Source organism: Tursiops truncatus, chromosome 11, assembly GCF_011762595.2.
Source record: "Tursiops truncatus isolate mTurTru1 chromosome 11, mTurTru1.mat.Y, whole genome shotgun sequence".
In the NCBI taxonomy this organism is placed as follows: domain Eukaryota; kingdom Metazoa; phylum Chordata; class Mammalia; order Artiodactyla; family Delphinidae; genus Tursiops; species Tursiops truncatus.
In genome coordinates this window covers 27,029,028-27,047,277 of record NC_047044.1, presented here as the reverse complement: position 1 = coordinate 27,047,277, position 18,250 = coordinate 27,029,028, and the positions used below count along the sequence as shown (strand labels likewise).

The 18,250-nt window shown below is 39.6% G+C and overlaps 1 long non-coding RNA gene across 1 annotated transcript in view; it reads right to left on the bottom strand.

Moving 5' to 3' along the window:
• LOC141275760 (uncharacterized) overlaps positions 1-18,250 on the bottom strand; it is a 154,225-nt gene that overhangs the window by 64,772 nt on the left and 71,203 nt on the right. The gene's annotated exons all lie outside the window — the stretch shown is intronic.

The window sequence follows — 18,250 nt, the reverse complement described above, 5'->3', positions numbered from 1 at the left end:
CAGCCGCATAGCACAGGGAGATCAGCTCCGTGCTTTGTGACCACCTACAGGGGTGGGATAGAGAGGGTGGGTGGGAGGGAGACGCAAGAGGGAAGAGATATGGGGATATATGTATAGCTGATTCACTTTGTTGTAAAGCAGAAACTAACACACCATTTTAAAGCAATTATACTCCAATAAAGATGTTTAAAAAAATTAAAAAAAAACACTTAATCTCAAAAAAAAAAAGGGCCTTAACAATGTCATTTCCAAAGGAGAGTGGGGGGTAGAAAGTAGGAGGTGGGGGGAATCATTCTAAACGCAGTTTTCCCCTCATTGCCATTATAAGTCCTTACCATTTTTTTTTTTTTTTTTTTTTTTTTTGCGGTACGCGGCCCTCTCACTGTTGTGGCCTCTCCCGTTGCAGAGCACAGGCTCTGGATGCGCAGGCTCAGCAGCCACGGCTCACGGGCCCAGCTACTCCGCGGCATGTGGGATCCTCCCGGACCGGGGCTCGAACCTGTGTCCCCTGCATCAGCAAGCGGACTCTCAACCACTGCGCCACCAGGGAAGCCCCTTACCATTTATTTTTAAATAACTGTGCACAAGAAAAGGAAAGAAACATCCTCAGAGACCTTTACAAATTCAGATAAACTTGTCTGGGACGTTTGATTGTTTAGTTTGGGAAAGCTGTTTTCACAATTCTGTTTTCACAATTAATATGTGAATGCAATGGCATGCCTGCAGTAACCTGGGAAGGCTTTGGGCAGATGACCTAGCTGAGGAGGAGCCAGCACTAGTATCCAAGGTTTCTATTTTCTAAATATAAAAATAGTTTCGGGGATAGAGGTGGTCCTGCAGTAACATTTTGACGAATGCTAAAGAGATAAAAATGACAGGAGCTGAATTCAACCAGATTGACGCAGATGAGAATAGAAGGTGGGACTTCAAGGGGTGCCAGCGCCAAAACAGAGAATGTCCTCAGTCGTAGGGCATGAGGTCAGAGGGACACCTAGGGTGGCTTACTGGCCAGCTTCAACGTCGAATGGAAAAAGTGTGGGTTGCTCCCAGCCACTGAGCACAACTGCCTTCCCTAGGGAGTAGTCAGATACTTGCCCAATAGTCTATGAGGTGATCCACCTTTTCTTTTTTTTTCTTTTTTTTCAGCAGGAGTGAACATAATAGACTGACAGCTTGAAACAGTCTAGATGACTGGCATTATAGGAGCTGACCAGATTATTTTGTAGAGGACATCCAACTCTGAACTGAGACTTCCTTGCTTCCCACTGGGTCAGTCTAATGTGGTGCTCATGCCCTGCAGTTTCCCATGGGTAAAAAATAAATGAAGAAAAGGGGGAAAAAAATATGGGTTTTGGGACCTAAGTGTTCCAACAATTAGGGGAGAGCATGGTGTCTGGGCTTACTTTATTCTCAAGACAATCCTACCAGAGATGTGCTATTCCTTCTGCCTATAGATAAAAAAAAAACTAAGGCACAGAATGGTTAAGTAATATGCCCCAATATGCCAATATTAAAAAAAAAAAAGCCTATGCGGCTCTATAATTCAAATGTTTAAACACTATGCTGTACTGTCCCTCAATGAGATGACACATGGAAAGTACTTTGACAGTACCTGCTCTATAGAAAGAGTTCAATATATATTGGCTAGTATTATTATTCTCCTCTTGTATACAGACATTTATATTCCAGTTAAAAATTATCAGTTAAGTTTATCAGTTAACTAAAAAGTATTTTGAATAACAGTTTATCAAAGTATATTCCCTAGGAACTTCTACTAGAGTTAGGTAGTATCGTGGTAGCCATTCTCCAGGATGGCCCCCAATGATCCCAGCCTCTTGGAGGTCACATCTCTCTCACACTGTATCAGGTTGATCTGCATGATCAATAGGCTATGGAGGATAATAGAATGTCACTCCTGAGGCTAGGTTATAAAAGACATTGTGGCTTTTGCCTTCCTCTCTCTTAGATCCCTCACTCTGGGATGGGTTTAGCTGCCATGGTATGAGTAGCCCTATAGAGAGACCTCCATGGCAGAGAACTGAGGCTCCCTGCCAAGAGCCATGTGAATGAACCACCTTGAAAGTGGATCCTCCCCCAGTCAAGCCTTCAGATTTCAGCAACCCTGGCCAACATCATGACTGCAACCTCGTGACAGACCCTGAGCCAGAGCCACCCAGCTAAGCCACTCCAGGTTTCTTGACCCTCAGGAGCTATGTGTTTATTGTTCAAAGGCACTACATTTGGGGTTACTGTTAAACAGCGATACAAAACTAATACATGATCTCTTCCTGAAACCTTCTACCAACCCCCAGCATTTTGTAACCCCTTCTACCATAGCACTTGCTATATTCTGACTTTCATGTTTTCACCTCAGTCTCCCCTTCTAAAAAATGAGCTCAAGAACAAGCACTGATACTGTCCCTGACCTTTAGATTCCCAGGATCTAGCATAATGCTGTAACTGGTATGAATTTCAATAAGTGTATGCTATTAGACTGTACTATCTCCACTTACTATATGTCCTCTTTCTTAAAAATACAGTCTATATTTCTTATTTTTCATGAATTCAGGTTGTTCTTGCTGTCTAAACAATTAGGCCTGCTTTCTTTCAGCTAGTATTTGGTTATTAAAGTTCACACTAAATTTGTACTATCCAAGATCTTAAACATATCTTTTTTATTTTTACAATAAAAAGTATGTAATGTAGCACCATTCCTATGCTTTCAAAGCCACTCTTCCATTAGCCCCAAATTTTTCTTTTTGCCAAATAAGATCAAATACCTGGAGACAAAAGTAGTTCACCAATAGAAAAGCTAAAATAATTTCCTAGAAAATATTGCTTGAGTTGGCTGCACAATATCAGAGTGTTGAGATTAAATTGGAGGTTTTATTTTTTTAGCTCATATTTAATTCACGGAATATACCTTTATTGTTATTAAAGATATCAGTTAAATCTATAGTTCATTCTGCACTCTGACCCTTTAGAGACCAAATCTGTCCTTTTTTTCCTAAAATGTTATATAAAACTTGAGTGATCAGTGACACTTATTTTGTATTTGTAAAATAAGAAACACATTAAAGAATATGAACTTCTTAGTAAATGGAAAGCAGTCCACATCAATGCATCCCTCATCTGGTCATGACCAAGGGGTCCACCACTTCTAGGAGGCTCTACCCTCAGGAAACAAAGGCCTAACTGTCATTTCAAAGTTGTTATCTATCTTCACTCCAAAATATTCTAAAATGCAACAAAGGAATGGATGCCATTCCTGCCGATAAGTCTCCAGATGCAACTGTTCTGAAGAGAAGTTTCTCAGCTCTGGGTGACCTGAGGGTCATCTATATGCATTGACACTTCACACATTCAAATTTGGGCGTGGGGGGGTGGATCTTGGCATTGACACACAATGTAACTCAACAATAATGAACTTGTAGAATCTCACACAGATAGTGTCCTCAGGTTATATCCCATTGTGTTCTAGCCTGGAGAAAATACCTAAAATAAAAGATGAGCATTCATTGTGTTCATCCAAGCAATAAGTTCAAGAGTTGAGGGTGAGAATAGAAATCATCTATCCCACACACACAGCTTGGAAACTGAGGACTAGAACTATCTAACCCTTCCCCTCCCCCAAACACACACACACACATACCCCTTACTTTCAACAACACATTAACAGAACTTACTACTCCACTGTCCTCATTATCATAGCTTTAACTAAGCCAGAAGACTCTTGCCCAGGTAAATCACTCAATTGTGCATTATAGGAACTTCCCAAAAAGAAGTTTCACCTCTTCAACAGGAAGCATCAATAGTCAGTTAATACCCTAAGGATCTTCAAATTCCTCACCTCAAAATCCTTTTCTTGCTGCTTCCAATCCTAAATTATTGTATTATTATCCTTATCTAATCAAGCTCCCCCACTGAGGAATATTACTCCATAAAAAAGAATGAAATAATGCTATTTGCAGCAACATGGATGGACCTAGAGATTATCACACTAAGTGAAGTAAGCCAGACAAAGATCATATGATATCACTTATATGTGGAATCTAAAAAAAAAAAAAAGATACAAATGAACTTATATATAAAACAGAAATACTGAATCACTTTGCTATACATCTGAGACTAACACAACATTGTAAGTCAACTATACTTCAATTTTTTTAAAAAAGCCCCCTCATTGAAAGAGTACCTTAAACCAAACTTCGAATTCTCAATAAAATCTGACCTTGCTCTTTCCCCTCAGAGACATCACCCAGGCTCTGCCTAGCTGGTTATCTGCCTTGCCACAGCAAACAAAAAACATACCTTTGTCTTATCAACAGGTTGTGTTGGTGATATTTGGAGAGCCAGCCCTTGACAAGTGCTTAGTATGGGTATCTGCCATTATTTGCCCTGCTAGATGAGAAAACCAAAACTCAAAGAAGTGGCTCACTCAAAGACACACAGGAAATGGAAGAACTGGGACCAGAATCCATGTCTGCCTACTCCCAAGTCTTTGTTTTTTCTTTACACCAATGGTTCTCAAAGAATGGTCCCCAGACCAGCAGCATCAGTATCAACTGGGAAATTGTTAGAAATACAAATTCTTGGGCCCTCCCCAGACTTACTGAATCTGAAATTCTGGTGTGGGGCCTGGGAATCTCTGTTTTTAGATGCTCTCCAGGGGATCTTGATGCAGGCTAAAGTTTGGGAAACCCTGTCTACACCATGCTGCCTTCTGTAGAGTACTGGAACTTGAGATCACTTTTGAGGGCTAGAGAAACTGGGTTGTGTAGTGGTTAGAGGCTCTGAGAAGTTAAGAGTTCCAGTGCCTGCCACTAACTGCCTTGCTAAGAAACAACCTGTTTAGACCCAGCATATCCCATTGGCTTGTCAATAGACAGGCCAGTGGTTGCTCTCTTTCCTCTTAACCATTTGTAGGGTAGGAAAAGAACAGCTTTGCTCTAGTCTTTGGTCAAAGGAAGACTGAATTTTCTCTTTGGCCATCCTTAATCCTACTGCTAGCTTCTCAGATACCGTGATTCTCAATGCATTTCAGTTCAATGTTTTGCCACGTTTGCCTAGCAGCTCATTCTGTGCCTACCTGTAACCCTTCTTATCTTTCAACTCCTTCCTCTTTGGGAGGAAACACTTCTGTGGCAATATGATCAGCTAATGTGCTGCCCTGGTTGGTACATTGTTCAACAAAAAAATTCTTATAATTCTGAAACCAAACTTTTTTTCTGTTTTTTGCTCCAAGGATCAGTTCAGTAGCTACAGTAATGCTCTCATCACCCACTGCTTCTCTGAAATGTTTAAGATCTCAGCTTTCCCCTGAATCAAGCTGTTGTCAAGAGGTTCAGGGCCGGTACAAGAAACAGACAGAACAAGAGATTGATATTTATAGAGACTAAAAAGAAGTTAAGGAATCTTTGATGGTTCAGGATGGGAGCTTGAAAGGCCTTTGACACTGGACAAAGGATTATACAGTCCTGAACTTGTGGCCAATAGCTGTCAACAAGGGGAAAGAGAGGGAGTAGCAGAGAAGAGAGGAAGAAGCTAAGCTGGTGCTCACTTGCAGACAGGGATCGAAAGCACACTACTTTTTAAAACCTATTGTTCTTTTTTAAACAAAAATAACTTGAGATTGTTCAGTTTCTGCAGTCTGTTCATCCCAACAGAGCATCAGGAACGTGGAGTGTTTTAGTTACTTTCAAAGCTGAGGGTGGGGACCTCCCGGTGGGGGAACATGATGTATGTTGACTGCAGTTGCTAGGAGGAGAGCTGCAGAGAGCGCCTCAGATCTCATTCATCTCTGTTCTTGCCTCTTGATAGGTTTCTGGGGATTTGTTGATTAGTTTTCATACTTGATTTGGAACTTTGGTTTTTATTGACCTGCACTAAACCAGTTAGTACCAGAAAGGGTCCCACATTAAGCATCAGCAAGCCTGGCCTGATTTATCAAAGAGGAGTGCGTGTGGTGTTTAAGCATGGACAAGAGACTCAGGCAGAATCTTCCCCAGCTTGCCATGTCTCTGGACTCTGGTGGGCTGTCTTGAGGAATAAATGAGAAAATGCATGTAATTACCTGACTGTGAGCTATTATCATTCAATTCACACAAACTGGGAGTTTAGCAGGTGCTTGTCCCTGTGCAGGTGAGTCCTGCGGGGTCACAGTGGGGCTGTCTTTGGGGAACAGGTCTGGTTTGTACCATCACCAGGCCCCAGTAAATTCAAACAAGCTCCTGAAGACCCTACATTTCTAAATTTAATACCCTTCTCATCTGAAGAAACACACGTCTTCCAGGCTCTTTGTGGGGAGCAAGTGAATAAGATCATCTGAAATTTTCATCAAACTGTTATGTGAGGCTAACAAAAGATAGCATCATCATCCCATGCTCTTGGATTGGAAGAATTAATATTGTTAAAATGGGCATACTACCCAGAGCAATATACAGATTTAATCAAATTACCCATGACTGTTTGCACAGAACTAGAACAAATAGTGTAAAATTTATATGGAACCATAAAAGACCCAGAATTTCCAAAGCAATCCTGAGGAAAAAGAACAAAGCAGGAGGCAGACTTCAGACAATACTACAAAGCTACAGTAATCAAAAACACTGTGGTATTGGCACAAAAAACAGACATATGGATCAATGGAACAGAATAGAGAGCTCAGAAATAAACCCACACACCTATGGTCAATTAATCTTCGACAAAGGAAGCAAGAAGATACAATGAAAAAAGACAGTCTCTTCAGCAAATGGTGTTGGGAAAGTTGGACAGCCACATATAAATCAATGAAGTTAGAACACACCCTCATACAACACACAAAAATAAACTCAAAATGGCTTAAAGACTTAAACATAAGACATGACATCATAAAACTCCTAGAAGAGATCATAGACAAAACATTCTCTGACATAAATTGTACCAATGTTTTCTTAGATCAGTCTCCCAAGGCAACAGAAATAAAAGCAAAAATAAACAAATGGGACCTAATCAAACTTACAAGCTTTTGTACAGCAAAGGAAATCATAAACAAAACGAAAAGACAACCTACAAACTGAAAGAAAGTATTTGCAAATGATGCAATAAACATGGGCTTAATTTCCAAAATATACAAACAGCTCATAAAGAAGACATACAGATGGCCAATAGGCACATGAAAAGATGCTCAACATCGCTAATTATTAGAGAAATGCAAATCAAAACTACAGTAAGGTATCACCTCACACTGGTCAGAATGGCCATCATTAAAAAGTCTACAAATAACAAATGTTGGAGAGGATGTGGAGAAAAGGGCACCCTCCTACATCGTTGGTGGGAATGTAAATTGGTACAGTCACTATGGAAAACAGTATGGAGGTTCCTGAAAAAACTAAAAGTAGAGTTGCCATATGATCCAACAATCCCACTCCTGGGCATATCTCTGAATATAATTCAAAAAGATACATGTGTCCCTATGTTCATTGCAGCACTATTTGCAATAGCCAAGACATGGAAACAACCTAAATGTCCATCAAAAGATGAAGGGATAAAGAAGATGTAGTAGATATATACGATGGAATATTACTCAGCCATAAAGGAGAATGAAATAATGTCATTTGCAGCAACGTGGATGGACCTAGAGTTTACCATACTAAGCGAAGTGAGTCAGAGAAAGACAAATATCATATGATATCACTTATATGTGGAATCTAAAATATGACACAAATGAACTTATCTACAAAACAGAAATAGACTCACTGACATAGAGAACAGACATGTGGTTGCCAAGGGGGAGGGGAGTGGGGGAGGCTTGGATTGGGAGTTTGGGACTAGTAGATGAAAACTATTATGTATAGAATGGATAAGCAAAAAGGTCCTACTGTAGAGCACAGGGAACTATATTCAATACCCTGTGATAAACCATTATGAAAACGAATACGAAAAGGAATTTTATATATATATATATATATATATATATATATATATATATATATCACTGAATCACTTTGCTGTATAGCAGAAATTAACACAACATTGTAAATCAACTATACTTCAATAAAATAAAATTTTTAGAAAACATAGCATCAACATTTGTTATAGAAGTAGAATACATACTTTTAAATTTCTGATTCTGATATTACTTGAACTTTGACTGCTGTAGTATAATAGAAAGAACCCCCGAATTAGGAATTAGAAGACCCGTATTTAGACCCTGGTTCTGTCATTTATTAGCTGTGCAACTTTGGGCTAGTCACTTAACCTCCCTGGGCCTCAGTTTCCTCATCTAAGAACTGGCAAACATTATTTACCCCACATGGTTCTGTAACAAAAAACTAAGATGTTGGAGAGAGGGGGAGGATAAAGCATGTTGTAAACGGTAAGCGTCATCCACATGTGACTGCTATTAATAGAGAGAAATTAGAGATAGCTGCTCCAGAATGAGCTCCTTCTGCTTCTTCAATTCCTGCACCCTCCAGACCACATAGAAACTGCAATCCAGATTCCTCTTGCCACCTTAAGGGAGCTGCCCTAAAGAGTCAAGTTTGGTTTGGGCATATTATAGAAATAGTAATTATAACAAAAGCCACCATTTATTGTGCACTTAACGTGTGCCTAAAACTGTACTAAGCACTTTTATATATATTAGTTCAAATAATCCTTATAACTTGAAAAGTAAGAATTACTCTTCCCAGTTTGCAGATAGGCTCAGAGAGATAATTGTCCAGAAGTCGCACAGCTAATAACCTGAGATTTTGACCAACACCTGAGCCAACACACTTAATCAACATTACTCTCACTGTTCTTTTCTTCTGCATGTTCCTTGGAAGAAGCATGTTCCTTGGAAGAAGTTTGGGCTGAAGATCCCAAATCCTGACTCCTAAATCTTCATATTAAGCTGGATGGAAAATGTCTAGCACACAATTTAAATTACAATCTGCTTTCCCACCCTCACTCCTCCAAAATAACTGCAGTTATAAAAAACTTGATGCAACTTAATCTCTGTTCCTCAACCCTAACAGCTATAAAAAGTCTCAATCATAAATGACCTGAAACCCATTTTGGTTAGTTCTAAGGTTTTTTAAAACACTTGACATATAATACACACACACACACACACACACACACACACACACACACACACAGGCTTTAAAGCTTTTTTTTTTTTCCACAAAAGCATCAGAGAAAAAATTTCCCAGGACCTGAGCTCAAGATATTCTTGATACCAGATGCCTCCACAAGCTGGGCTGCTGTCAGTGGGACAGAGAAGCTGCCAAGAAGCCAGGCCATTTTCACTCCACATTTAGTCTGAGGCCAGAGTGTTGTCTTTCAGCTTTTAGAAAGACCTCCCAGGGTGAGGTGGACCCAGCAATGACAGTATGTGACCACCATGGCCTCAGGGTAGAGAAAAAAGGTAATAGCCTTTGTAAATGACCAAGATCTTATCTGTAAAAGCTGGAAGCCTCTTTTTCCAATGCAAAAACAGAAAAAGTCCAAATTAATCTTTGCTTGGGAGGCAGGGAATCCTAATTCGATGGTCTAAGTCATGCTAATCAACTTCTGAGGAGGACAGCATCCTAGTGCTGTGGGCCTTGAACAGCAAGCTTGGTCCCACAAGTTTGGTCACAGTGTGATTATGCTTGTTTTATTCAAAGTGAGTCTCAAGGAATGTTATGATAAGCTTGGTAAGGACTCCACACCAGAGAGGCACACATATGTATGTGTTCAGTGAAACAGTGTTGATACAGAACATTGAAAATGGAATATGTTGAGGGGATAAGAAAGAAGAGACTGTTTAACGTCTTTTGCTTTGGTCTAACAGATTTTACATTTATAGGTTTATGTGGAATGATAGTGATGTATATCCTTGGCCTTCAGTATGGCATGGGGATGAAGAGAGTGGAAAGGGAAATACCTAAAGTCCCTGAAGGCCCTTAGTCCATTCATTCAACAACCATTTATTGGAAGACCACCATGCACCAGGTAAGGTGCCATGTGCTGCAGATACAAAGAGCAGGCATCACTGCTGCCCTCGTGGAATTTGGTGTGGAGTAGAGGAGTCAGTCAACAATCAAATAACCACACGAACATATGAAAAACTGAAGCTGCGACAAGTGCTAGGAAGGAGTGTTCATGGTGTTTTGAGAGGCAAAGTTAGGAGAGTCTGACCTAGTCAGAGGGGTTAGGAGAGTCTGACCTAGTCAGAGAGGTCAGCAAGGGCTTCTCTGAGAAAGCAATGCTTTAGCTAAGATCTAAAGGATGAGTAGAGGTTAACTAGGCCAAGGAATGGGGGAGGGAGACAAAGTGTTGGTCAGTGGAACAGCAGATGCAAAGACCTAGTGTTGAAGGGAGCCATCTTGGAGGGAAGTCAGAAGAGATCTGACCTAAAGAGTCACCAGAAAGGTCCACCAACCCCTAAACACCTCTGCCTCTGCTGTCTAAAATCTCACGATTATTAAGGCATGCTTTGGGTTAAGATTCTTTTTCCCTGAAGCATTCTTTTATGCTCAGAAGAATAATCCATTAAATCAAGTGAATGGTTTTATCTGGTCAATTTTCTTCCTTAATAGCACAGGTTATAGCCACAAGTCCTTGAGATTTGTACAGGGGTTAGAGTAGGTGGCATTAAAGAAAGAAAATATTCAATGACACTTATTAAAGATAGTAAAGGCAGACTTGATTCAGGACCATCACGACAGGTATAGGGACCACTGCGATGGGATTTCCCAATAGGGAAGAGAGATTGGACTCAGTTCTGAATACAGCAGGGGCAACTGGGAATTTATAACCAAGAAGCGGGGGTGGGGGGGCGGCCAATAGATGGACAATTACTAAGAGGAAACATCAGGAGTAAGAGGGGTTCTGGATAAACTCACCTAATAGGATTCTTGCTGAAGACAGGCCAGGGTGATCACACCTCACTTAGGGGATGCTAGAAGATCAGGAACCTGATCAAATATCAAGGGTGATCAGATATCAAAGGTGTGGGGCTATGGTAAACTGACTTATCAGGGCTCCTGCTAAAACTAGATTTTACAAGGAAGTGCACAGATAAGCCTAAGAGAAGGTCCAGGAGCCTGACTAAAGTTCGTCAAGTAAGCAATCTTTGCCAATACCCCTTTTGTTCAAAGAAAGAAGAGACATTCTTCTTTCCTCTGAATAATGTAAGTCCATTTTCTCTCAGTCACCTTTTGTTCATTAAGGACCAGCTGACTCATCTTTTGGGACTTGGTAGTAGAAGGTATTTGTTGGATGGTGCTAGCAGTCAGGCATTTAATAAGGGGAGCTTTGTGAAAATAAAAGAAAATCAAAAATTAATAGTTAAAAAATTAATTTCTGAGGATAGCCAGTCAAGATTTTTAGGCTTGAGCTTGAAGCATCTTTATCAGATGGAGTGAAGATGGAAGTGGCCCTCTGATGAATTTTCCTGGTTTGCAGTTTGAATGCCTTGGGTGATGGCACCAGGTGTTCCAGTGAACTTCTTCTTTTTCTTTCTTTTTTTTTTTTTTTTTGGCCTCGTGGCATTTGGGTTCCTAGTTCCCTGACTAGGGATCAAACCCACGCCTCCTGCAGTGGAAGCTGGAGTCGTAAACACTGGACTGCCAGGGAAGTCCCTTTTCTTTTTTTTTTTCTAGTGAACTTTCTGAATGGTTCATACAGTAGGAGGCATGAAGGTTGCCCATACATGATCCGTTGTGGTCATTTTTAAGTTTATGTCAAGTCCTCCAGCTTCACCTCATAGGCTTTCAGGAGAAGGGCAGTTTTAGTTCCAAATCAGAAGGGAGAAAAACTGGAAGCATTTGGAGAGTTGTAGCTAGATATTGGAAGAAACTAGAATTCAGGATTTAGTAAGGGCTAGCAAAATGTGCAAGACAGAGCCCACAAGTTGTCCATTGAAACAAACAAAATTCGTCCTACAGTCACCCCCACTTCTATCAAAGATAATCAAAGTAAGACTAATTTATTTGCGAAGTACATCTGGTCTCATTAAACTTGGCCTATTTATACAAGCACAGCAAAAGCTTGCATAGGCCCTTTTTCTGAGTTCGCTTTGCTGGAATTTTTCAAAAGGAATACCAGATTGGGCTTTCAAAAGCTTCTCAAGGCTGAGAAGCCAAGCCAAGAATTCACTACCATATTTTGCCTGCAATGCCTACTAATTCAGGTGAATTCCTCTCTTCTCAGTGTCCCCAAAATATTCTGAGGTCCTCTGCCAAAAGTGACCTTCCTTACTCATCCGTAAAGCAGGAAAACCCAAAAGCCAGGTACACACTGACTTTTCCAAGGGGGCTTTTGTAAGCGTTGCCTCCTGAAAGTCAACCTTAGCTCCTTAATACTGTCTGGTCATATCTGATTTGATGCGCATCATTCTTAAATATGGCATTCCAGTCAAATCCTTAGAAATATAACCAATTTTTCCGGTTGTGTCCTGTTACAAGGAGAACAGATTCTCATTGAACTTATGCAAATGACTATATTGCCATGAAAATAAGAATACTAAGAGTTACTTCTGGAGTGAGTAGGTAGGGAGAAAAGATAAATGCTTCAATTCTATTTACAAAGACATAATTTACCAAATTTCTGTAAGTTATAGATAGCTTTAAAAAAGGAGAAAAAGTTTCCTTAAATCTGGAAAAAAAAAACACTAAGGAACCATCAACGTTTCAAACAAAAAGTCATAAAAAATTTATAGTCATCCTCATCAGTTCATTCAGTCCCATGAATTAATTCTTGTTCTGCTTGATCTTGGGTTAGCAGTTTTATGAATTCATCAGCTTCTTCATTAGTTCTGGAAATTCTCACTCAGTCCAGCGGCGTGGTCTTAAAGTTATTCAGGTGATGCCATTATGGAGCCTTCTCACCTGTGGCTGATTGTAAATGCTTTCAGAGTAGAATCAAAGGAAAACAGTAACTTCCTGGGAATGACAAAAAACTTAAAAACAGCCATGGTTAAAGTTCTTATGCGAGTTCATTTGATAAGGAAAATAGTTACTTCCGTGGCATATAACATTTTAACATAATAACTGGAAACAAACGTATTGCAAATTTTTAAGAACTTCATACGATTTCTGGAATATCTATAATCAAGCAACATGTATACACATATAACCTAAGAAGATTTATCATCACTTTTTTTTAAAATTAATTAATTGATTAATTAATTTATGGCTGTGTTGGGTCTTCGTTGCTGCGCACGGGCTTTCTTTAGCTGCGGCGAGCGGGGGCTACTCCTGGTTGCGGTGCGCGGGCTTCTCATTGCAGTGGCTTCTCTTGTCGTGGAGCACAGGCTCTAGGCGCGCGGGCTTCAACAGTTGTGGCGCACGGGCTTAGTCGCTCCGAGGTGTGCGAGATTTTCCCAGACCAGGGCTGGAACCCGTGTCCCTTGCATTGGCAGGTGAATTCTTAACCACTGCGCCACCAGGGAAGCCCAATCATCACTTCTTATTTGACAATGATTCCCATGTAACTTAATGCACCAAATAAAACTAATTAGCTTAATATCTTTCTTTTACAAGGTGAGAGACAAATCCTTTGAGATTTTCTAGGAGTGCTTCCGGGAAATCTCAGTTTGAAGTCAAAAAGACTCCATTTAGAATTTGATTTTGGAAAGTTGTCAAAAATGTCAGCAGGTTTGAACATTTGACAAAATAGGATCACAGGTCACTGTGAAACAATACTTAATTATCCATTTGACCAAAGTGACAATTAAAAGATTTCAAGGGCAAATACAGAAAGTTACATAGATGTAAAAAAACAAAGAAACAAACAAACCACTTAGCTCTTTTAATATTGAGAAGACTTAGGCTTCTGATGAAGACAATATGAAGCACAGGAAAGTATTTTAAGACACAAAATCTTGATTTCCCAGGCAGATTACTTAAAAGGTAAAGAAAAATCTTTTTTTTTTTTTTTTTTTTTACAGTTTCTTTTTAAGAGCAGACCAATAATCTAAGAAAACTTGGTCAGTGCAACACAAGGAGAAAATCAAGTTCTAGTTTTGCATCAATGCACCATTAATACTAAGGTAAGGTTTTTTTTTTTTTTTTAAAGTAAATAAATCCATCCAATCTTGGCCAGCTTTGGCCACACGAGAAAAAAAAAATCATTTTCCAAGACTTCTTTTCCATAAACATTCTAAAAATTTTTTAAAATATTTATTCAGTTTTTGTCTTACTCTTTCTTATTTCTAATTCTGAAACAATCAGCCATTCTACTTTAGGACAAAGTTACTCTTTTTCTCCCTTAACAAAAACGCATACTTCACACCTTCCCTTATCAAAAACACATCTTACTTTACGGCACACAGAATTTTTTCTTTGCCCTTATTATTTCTGATAGATTCATTTTATACATATTGATTAGAATTTTTAACAATTACTAACCCAAATTTCAGTGACTACTAGGAAGCAGGCAATTGTGAACTGTCTGCCACATACTGTCATTCTGTAGCAAATTTATGAATGTATAAATACACAATTTTCTAGAGGGATGTCTTTTTCATAGTACAATTTCTGATGTTTATTAACAGTTGCAAATATATTTAGCTTCTCTATACTGTATAAAAACAAGATGTCAAAAGTTGATATACTTAAACTCATGTTTAGCAATTAATGTCTCAATATTTTATCTGATTTGGAAATGATCTAGACATTCAGTGAATTCCATCATTTAACTTAACTTATTATAGCTTTAAGAGTTCAAGTCATCAAAAAGATTTTTACAACTATTTTTAACTAGGCATATTATAAAGCATAATTACTGTTGAAAAGTTTATTTATAAACTTTTATCCCACTTATATTTATTTAATTCACTTGTTTTTAAAATTATGCTTGACTTGTTCATGAAAATTTCATGAGACATCAAACAAAGCTAGCCATCATCTTATTTTTCTTGTGAACAATTCAGGAAAGTATCAAAAAAAAAATCACAGAAGTGGAAAACCTAAAGTTAAACATGATTCTTTCCTTTTTTTTTTTCTTTTTTACTGTCATGCTTGACATGCATCAAGCAATTCCTTTTTACTGTACATTTTGTTTTGAGGTTGGGTTTATAGTTTTATAATCTTGAATATCTAGTAGAGATAATATAAGCCTGTTTGACTCATAAACCTAGGTAGGAAAAAATTGTATATCCACATAATATTTAATGCTGAAACCTCTGAAGACATGCATGTTTTGTTCTACCAACAATTTTAAAACTACCTTTATTTACCAAAGAATATCCCAGATTATCTAAACTTAAAAAAAATTTGGGTTGGTTTCTATATTTTTGAGAGTTTTAGGAAAAAATTTATAAAAGTGCTCATTTATCTCTAAGTCAATTCAAAGAAATTCCTTTGAAATAGTTTATAAGTTAATTTGATAATACTATCCAGAAATAGAAAAATATCAATGTACATATAACATATATACATACAAACATACACAAATATTCAGGCAAATGCAGAGATCTTATAGTCTTCATTCTAAAATTTTAGTTGAGTCAGTAAAACATAGTAATACAAACTCACTGGTTTATCTCCACTTTATATTTTTGTCTGAATTGTATTTCCAACAAATGGGACAAGTTAAGGTTACCTGTCTACCAGTATCAGTGGAGGAGACTTTCAAAATTTTCTCTTGCCCTGATATGTAATCTGATGGAGGCTGTGAACTAAATTTTAGGCCAGTGACCAAGAAGGCAACTAGTTGCTACCTGGATGTCTCTAATGCACATCTGAGTGGACAAAACATCCAGCTCTCTTTCTGAATAAACTTTTTTTCTCTTTTCAGCTTCAAGTGCTTTTGGAGGTCCCTGAGTCCCTTGAGAGCTTCTGATGGAGGATAGGGAGCCTAAAATCCAAGGGAGATGAGGGGCTAAGTGGGAAGGGAAAAGTCTGGCAGGGTGGAGAGAGGGATGGAGGAGGTAGGGGTTTGAAGGGGACTTATAAAAGGGTTCAAGGGAACTGGAGAGAACAATGAACGTAGTAAGAGGAAGAAGGAGGAACAAACACAATGGGAAGGCACAGGTCTTAGAGGCGCCAGTTTGGGGAGGTCTCAAGTTTTCCAAAGAAGCCAATGAAGTTCCAAATTATCCTCAGCAAAATCATGCCAACAAGAAAAGAAGCAGACAGAGTTGGTGGAGCATGTAGTCAGTTAGAGTTTCAAGAATGGGGTTTCAATTGACTGAGAAGTTCCCATGGGAGAAGCAGGATCCAACAGAGAGAACAGAGAGGTCTCACAGAGAGCCAAGAAGAAAGGCTTCCAGCCCAGAGAATCACGGAATACTCTCCACTCAGGAAAGAAAGCCAGCAAGGAGAGACTGCCAGTTCAGCAGGTCCCTTCCAAACAAGGAAGCCTGGGACTCTAACTCAGCTTCTCACACACAGAGACACCTCAGACACTAGCCCAGCATCTTTGTCTGGACTCTAACTCAGCTTCTGGAGTACACTCAGAACCTTAAGGATCAAAATCTGTCTTTACCAGCTTCAACAGACATCTGTCTGGAGCACTGGTTCAGGAGTCAGACTATTCAATGTATCCCTGATCAATCAGTCAGGACTGAAGACAAAGCTACAAAGGTCCACTCTTAGGGTCCTGGATGAGAGGTATGGGGTCCAATGATGAATATGATCCTACCCAAGTCATGGCACCATAACTGTGAGAGGAAAAAAATTCAATGATGCTTGTTAAAGATGGTAAGGCAGATGATTCAGGACCATCATAATAGGTATAAGGACCTCTGCAATGGGAATTTACAGTAGGAGAGGGAGACTGGGCTCAACTCTGAATACAGTATGGGCAACTGGGAATTTATAGCCAAGGAGCAGGGTGGGGGGCATCAAATGGAAAATTATTAAGAGGAAATATCAGAAGTAAGAGAGGTTCTGGCTAAACCCACCTAACAGGATTCTTGTTGAAGACATGCCAAGGTGATCAGACCTCATCTGGGGGATGCTGGAGGATCAGGTACCTCATCAAATATCAAAGGTGATCAGATATTGAGGGTGTGGGGTTCTGGTTAAACTGACTTATCAGGGCTCCTGCTAAAACTAGATTTTACGAAGAAGTGCACAGATAAGCCTAGGAGAAGGTTCAGTAGCCTAACCAAAGTTTGGTCAAGCAAAGAATCTTTGTCAGTGGGTTTATTTTAAAGAGGAAAGGGACAACAAAAATAGGAGATGGGGAACCCCAAAGATAAAACTTCACATTGGACTTCCCTGGTGGCACAGAGGTTGAGAATCCGCCTGCCAATGCAGGCGACACGGGTTCGATCCCTGGTCCGGGAAGATTCCACATGCCGCGGAGCAACTAAGCCCATGCGCCACAACTACTGAGCCTGCACTCTAGAGCCCACGAGCCACAACTACTGAGCCTGCATGCCACAATTACTGAAGCCTGCACGCCTAGAGCCTGTGCTCCACAACAAGAGAAGCCACCGCAATGAGAAGCCTGCGCACCGCAACGAAGAGTAGCCCCCACTCGCAGCAACTAGAGAAGGCCCGTGTACAGCAACAAAGACCCAACACAGCCAAAGGTAAACAAATAAATAAATATTTTTTTTTAAAAAAGAATAAACTTAAAAAAAAAACTTCATATTTTTCTAAATTTTCTAAATTTCATATTTGTCAAGACCATCCCTGCCAGAATTCATTAACAGTCTGATCCCCAGAAAATCATGTAACCTTTTGCCTTCATAGAGATTAATGCAGCCCAGGATAGTCTCAGCCTTTGAGAGAAGTCCAGGAAAGGAAGCAATCCAAGAAAAGGAGGGAAGCACCACATTGTGAGAATGCCGATAACACATTGTAACTTAACCTAACCTGAGTCTCCCACCTAAATCACTTTCAGTAGCTCAAGTATCCTTCACAGTTCTGTAGCTGACAAAATATATTGATTTCAGTATTTTTTCCCTAGAATCTCGTAATAGAAGTTTCTCCCCCATGGCACAAGATTAAGTAAGTAAATTATGCTGGCTTTTCTGTCATGTAGGCCTGGTTATCAAATCCTGACTGCCCTGTGATCACAGGCTGATCTTCTAACCACCCTCAACCTGCTTTCTCAGCTGTAAACCAGGAATCATTACTGTACCTACCCCTACTGTAGCTTCTTTGCAGATGAGATAAAATAATGAATTAAAGTGCTTAGCAAATTGCCTGTCAGGCTGTCAGCATTTAATAAATGGGAGAAATTTGAAAATAAGGGATAGGTGAGGGAGCTGGCAAAGTCTAGAAGGAGTATACAGTTCCTAAGACAGAGAAGTGCCCTGGATTTCAGGTGATGAGCCAGCCAG